The sequence below is a fragment of the Equus caballus genome, chromosome 18 (assembly GCF_041296265.1).
Source record: "Equus caballus isolate H_3958 breed thoroughbred chromosome 18, TB-T2T, whole genome shotgun sequence".
NCBI lineage: Eukaryota > Metazoa > Chordata > Mammalia > Perissodactyla > Equidae > Equus > Equus caballus.
Genome location: NC_091701.1, coordinates 47,256,377 through 47,262,605, shown reverse-complemented (window position 1 = coordinate 47,262,605; position 6,229 = coordinate 47,256,377).

The following is a 6,229-nucleotide window of genomic DNA, read 5'->3' as shown; positions in this document are numbered from 1 at the left end:
TACTCTATGCATTTATGCATGTGTTTGAGGTTTTGGGAAGTAAATCCTGTGGACTAGAAGGCTTTATTCTGGGGATGATCCAATAATCAGTTAACTTTTTTGAAGACACCAAAATGCCAATATCAGTGAGTCTATCCTGTGTGGCAGGTCAGGTTTTAACCAGAGGAAAATCCTACAATTTTCCTTCTGAAATATAAAATGTGACTACCAGAATTCTGGGTGCTGGTTAAATGAAAGAACCTGGAGCAAAGAGGAGAGCTCAACATTTAGAACACAAACCGTTATTATTGTTCCTCTTCTCAGTCCAGCACTTCTCTTCCTTCTCCTCTGTGTCTGATATTCTAGATTTCAAACCTCTATGATCCCAATTTTCTAGAGAAGTACTTCCACCATGAGTTGAGGAAGAGGAAAGTTAGTAACATGGGCTGGAGTTGGACCTCAGGTGGCCTCAAGATTTTCACACAACTTCCTGCTTTCAGACCCAAACTTGCCCAGTTGCAGGAAGACCAGGTCTCTTCAATTCCTGAGATTTTCTAGCTGTCTGCAGAGAGGAGTAGCTTGACTCTCACCAGTATCACTTCTTATAGGTGATTAGGTCAGATTTTCTTTGCTTCGTTTTACTAAATCATCTACTTAAAATTTTCCATCTACATTCCACTTCATATATTGTGTTTTGATGCTACAAATGTTTCATAGTTTCACTGAAGAGGTAGTTAGCAATTTCTGGGTTTTGTACTCCTTGTCTTGAAAAATTTGGGAAAGGAAAAGTAAGAAAACTTTTAGACCTGACATCTTATTATCAAAACAAAAACAAAGTGGCAGAAATGAATGAAATAATATAACTGTGAAACCTAATGCATTTGAGGAAACAAACTAGAATCTATCACTGTTACTGTTCAATTGGTTGTTTTTCTTTCTTTTTTTATTTTTAAAGATTGGTACCTGAGCTAACAATGGTTGCCAGTCTTCTTTTTTTTTTTCCTGCTTTTTCTCCTCAAATCCCCCCAAGTACATAGTTGTGTATTTTAGTTGTGGGTCCCTCTAGTTGTGGTATGTGGGACGCTGCTTCAACATGGCCTGATGAACAGTACCATGTCCGCACCCAGGATCCGAACCAGTGAGACCCTGGACCACAGAAGTGAAGCACACCAACTTAACCACTAGGCCTTGGGGCCGGCCCCAATTGGTTGTTTTCAATATTCAGTTCAATCAATCAAATTTCTTGCCTGATAATTCTAATTTAGGTAGGGAGAAATGTTTATTGATAAATTTGGTTATGTTTTTGTATGTTCTTAAATCTTTAGAAGTTACAACATTTTTTCTAATATGCTGTTTGGTTGGGGCATCCAATCTAAATAGAATGCCAATTGCAGATGCAGACATGGCATAGCAGAAGTTTCTGGTCATTCCCAATATTTATTCTTACCTTTCTCTACATTAGTAGAAACCTCAACTCTTGGCTCACTGAATAGACATCAGAATAAATATGACATTCCCTAGCCTGCCTTCCAACCAGTGTGCCTATAGGGTTAAGCTCTGGCCAACATGATATGAACTCAAGAATGTGTAAAATGAACTTTTGGATTGTAATCTTTAGTGGAATGGGCATGAATTCCATTTCATCTGTTCTCTTTTCCTACTGCCTGGAATACAAACGTGTTGGTGAGCCATCCTGAGTCATGCAGATGAGGGTATAATACACCAGAGATGGCAAATCAACAAAGTTGAAAGAGCCTGATTGGTGATATTTTGTAGCCCTGGACTGCTTATACCTTGATTATTAGATTTGAGAGAAATAAACTTCTGCCATGTTTAAGCCACAGTTATTTTAGGTTTTTGTTACAGAAGTCAAATCTGACTTTTACATTTACATGCATATATTGAACTATTTCACATATGTGAACATAAGTTATAATGGACTTCCAGATAAATGACAACAAATTGCATTTTTGTAATTATCTTTGTTTTCTATTTTATGTTTTCACTTGAAAATATTCTGGACTTCTGCCAAGCCTAGCTAGGAGTTATTGGATAGATGATTGTTGGATACAAAATTGCAAAATGGAATGCATTGTGATCAGGAACATTTTGAACACAAACTCCAGATGTGTCTGTGATTTTTGTAATCTGATTCTTGGGACCAAGGCAAACTATGAGATAAACATAGGCACAAAATGGTTTACCTTAAACTATATGAGTGTGTATTTTCCAAATGAGATGTTTGACACATTTTTCTCTGCTGATTTCCAATATATAATTTGACTCTTTGCCGATATTTTTTATTGACTATGCCTATCTTTGGAAGATTTTTAGAAAGAATCAAACTGGAGTAATGTGTTTGTCTTGCTCTATATATATGCCCCAGGGAATCTGAGAAATTGGAACGAGTTTAGAAATTTATCAACTGATAATTAATACTCTCGAGGAGTTTTTGTCCACTTTTTGTAAAGGAGTCCAGCTGGCTCTTATCATCTATAGTCTGTCCTTTCATTTCTGAGAATCTCTAAGAAGCAAGCTGTTTATTTTGTTCCTCTGTGACCGTTAAACAACTCTTTACTGTTTTATTCACTGTCCAAATTCTTATAGTTCTGGATCTTGGGATAGAGTTGAAGATGGTGGCAAGGTTTTCTTGGAACAGTTCTAAGGAACTCAAGCATATAAATAGTCAGAATCATAAGTAGAATACTATACTCATAAAAATAATGATAAGGAACTGATTCTGGCTTTGCAGTACTGTATTTATATAGGTAGTGAGAATGATAAAAACTGAAAAGAAAGTATTATGGATGGAATGTTTGTGTCCCCTCCCCCACCACATTCATATGTTGAAACCCTACTCCCCAGTGTGATTGTACTAGGACATGGGGCCTTTAGGAAGTGATTAGGATTAGATGAGATCATAAGGGCGAAGCCCGCATGAGTGGGTTTGGTTCCCTTCTAAGAATCAAAAGATAGCTTGCTTCCTCTCTCAGCTCTTTACCATATGAGGATACAAAGAGAAACTTACAGTCTGCAACCCAGAAGAGGGCTCTCACCAGAACCTGACTATGCTGGCACCCTGATCTCAGACTTTCAGCCTCCAAAACTGTGAAAAATAAATCTTTGTTGTTTATAAACCACCAAGTTGTTGTATTTTGTTATAGTGATACGTTAACACTGTTAAGTGATACTCAAGTTCATGTACTCAATGTGCAATAAGCCGATCACTGAGGCACTGTGCTTGGAGAAGGAGAAAGTTTTATTTGAATTGGCCAAAACAAGAAGGCAGGAGGATAGATTCTCTCAAATCCACCTTAACAAAATAAGAAAATAGGGGCCAGCTTGGTGGTGCATCGGTTAAGTGCGAAAGTTCTGCTTCTCGCCGGCCCAGGGTTTGCCGGTTCAGATCCTGGGTGCGGAGATGGCACTGCTTGGCAAACGCCATGCTGTGGTAGGTGTCCCATGTATAAAATAGAGGAAGATGGGCATAGATGTTAGCTCAGGGCCAGTCTTCCTCAGCAAAAAGAGGAAGATTGGCAGTAGTAGCTCAGGGCTAATCTTCCTCAAAAAAAAAGAAAAGAAGAAAATAGGGGGGGTTTATAGAGCTAAGGAGCTTGGGAGGAGGAGTTTCTGAGAAACAAAGGGGAAACCCATATTCCTTTCACTCCAGATAAGCCCTTGGGCAACCAGACTTCTGAGGAGCAGCAGCAGCTGGGGGCTGGTTATCTGGTGGTGGTAACTTCCTTAAAGGCATTCTTTTTCTTCTGTAAAACAAGCTCATAAATCCTTGTGACCCTTGAGTCACCCCTCAGGTTAAACAAGAAAAGAGCAAATTAATAAGATTAACTTGTTTTCATCTGGGTCTGTTTTGGGAAGACGGTTGAAGAGTAATCACGCTCTCATTGAATATTTTCAGTAACCCTCAGGTACCCAACTTCAACAGCATCCTTAACAGACTAAGACAAAAAGGAGTACAGGTATTTGCCTGTGATTTTACAGATGATTGATGTAAAGTTAACTGGCATTTGCTAAACAAAATATGAAGTCTTAGAATCATAAAATTCAAATGATTCAGAGAGATATGTTTCTACAATATAATTTATATTATAGTCATCCTAAAAAAATCTAGACCTGGATTTTGACAATACTTCCAAATCAAAGTTTATTCCTTATTGTACTAGAATAAGGGAAAGGGAAGTATCTCTTTGACGCTGAATGCTTTATTTCTCTGAGTGCTTTGGCATTCCCCATAGACAAAGTTGGACTTCCTTCTTTTTACCATTTCTTCTCAGGCAGGCCCGTGCTTTGTATCAAAATTCTGCAGCTATAGGAAATTTTCATACCTATATATTACAGAAACATTAAAGTATTTAAGTACCAGAGATTTAGCAGAATGCAAGCAGATCAACAAACAATTCTCATGTTCTTCTTACTACATGTGCTCTATGATCTATTTCTATGGTGAATCACCACATTCTTCTGGGAAGCACATACTGGATTGGGGCATGACTGGTGTTCATTCCTTTAGGAAATTTACTGGGTGTCTACTATATTACATTCTCTGTTCTAACCACTACCTTACAGCAGGGGATAAACAAGTCCCTATTGTCATGCAGCATGCAGTCTGGTGGAACAAGACAGAAAATAAGCAATTGATATTTAGCATGCCAGATGAGTGTTAAGGAGAAAAACAAACCAGTTGCTGGCTATGACAAGCTTTAAAGTGTGAGTGTAGAAATTAATAGCTGAGGTGCAGTGGAGAAAAAGATCATCTGTAAGGGAAGAAATGAGAAGCTAGGCCATTGGCTGTTTCATCCAAAAGATTGTTGGCATCCAAATGGATGAGAAAGTTGATAAGAATAATAGTAAGAGTCTGAACAAAAGGGAAGACTGTCAATCAGAAATTAAATCCTTAATAAATCAGAATATCCATAAACTCAGAAGATGAACACTGGACTAGAAGAAAAAAAGGATGAGACAGCTAGAGAACATATCTTCAAAGGAAGGGTTTTGATTTCTTTGTATTTTGGGAGAATTGTTTAAGGTTTTACCAACCCTGGATCTGGTTATGTTGAGTGAGAATAAAAACCCCAGGCCCATCCCAACTCCTGACAGTGACATCCTTGAGGTTAGAAGAAACAGTCCCCATTTAAGCAGGCTGCAAGAGAAATAATTTCCTCAAGGGACTATCAGGCTCGAGCGTAGTGTGATAGAACAAGGCAGAGCATGTGGATTTAGAGCTTGCACCTTCTGAATACGTACTTAGGAAACACGGCTTAGAATACATGATTATAAGGTTCTTAATGCAGAAGTGTGAAAAACGAACAGCAACTGAACTTCCCACCACACATACTTCCCCCTGCTGAGCAACTCAGAGGATCTTCTTAGCTCATTATTAGGAGCATGATAATTGCCCACATTTGTCAGATCAACTTAGTAAAGTTATCTAACAGTAATGGCAAAATATTTGCTCCAGAACAACAACAAAAAATGGTTGTCCAACTCAGAAGACAAAGCCAATATCGTTGGTTTCCCTTTCTATTTGCGTCTTGTTTCTGTTATTGGTTTGCACAACATTTTGGGATTAGTTGCCTGTTCATTACACATTAAACAAACAGTTTATGTCAAGTATCTTCTTTAAGCTTTAAAATATTTGTCATTAAGTTTGTCAAGTTTATATTATGTTTGAACATACTGAAAGATTCCTAGAATTTTACTGGGTGAGAAGGGAAGCATCAACTGGATTGCTCCAAGGAAAAGTTCTATGCACTAGAAAATTCATTTGTATTGTCATCACAAAATGTGGGGAAGAGAAGCTGGTAATCCATACATTGTCTATTAAAAAGAAGTCAAGTGGATGTTTGATGCTATAAAGTAATTATTGTTAATTTTTACATATGATAATGGTATTGGGTTTTTTTTTAAGTCATCATTCAGAGACATATGGTGATATATTTTTGGAGAAAATGATATGATGTCTACTTTTAAATTAATCCAAGATGGGAGGGCGAGTATAGATAAAACAAGCTTGGCTGCGTGTTGACAATTGAGCTGCTACATGTTGGGGCTGTGTGATGAGTACATAGAAGTCTATTATACTTTCTTTGTATTTTTCTATATGTTTGAAATTTTTCATAACCAATGTGTAACAAACAAACAAAATACATGTTTTTCTGTGAATCCTGGATGAAACATGCTGTTCTTGACATGGTTTGCACAGAACCAATGTTAGCTTAGTTCCACTTTACTC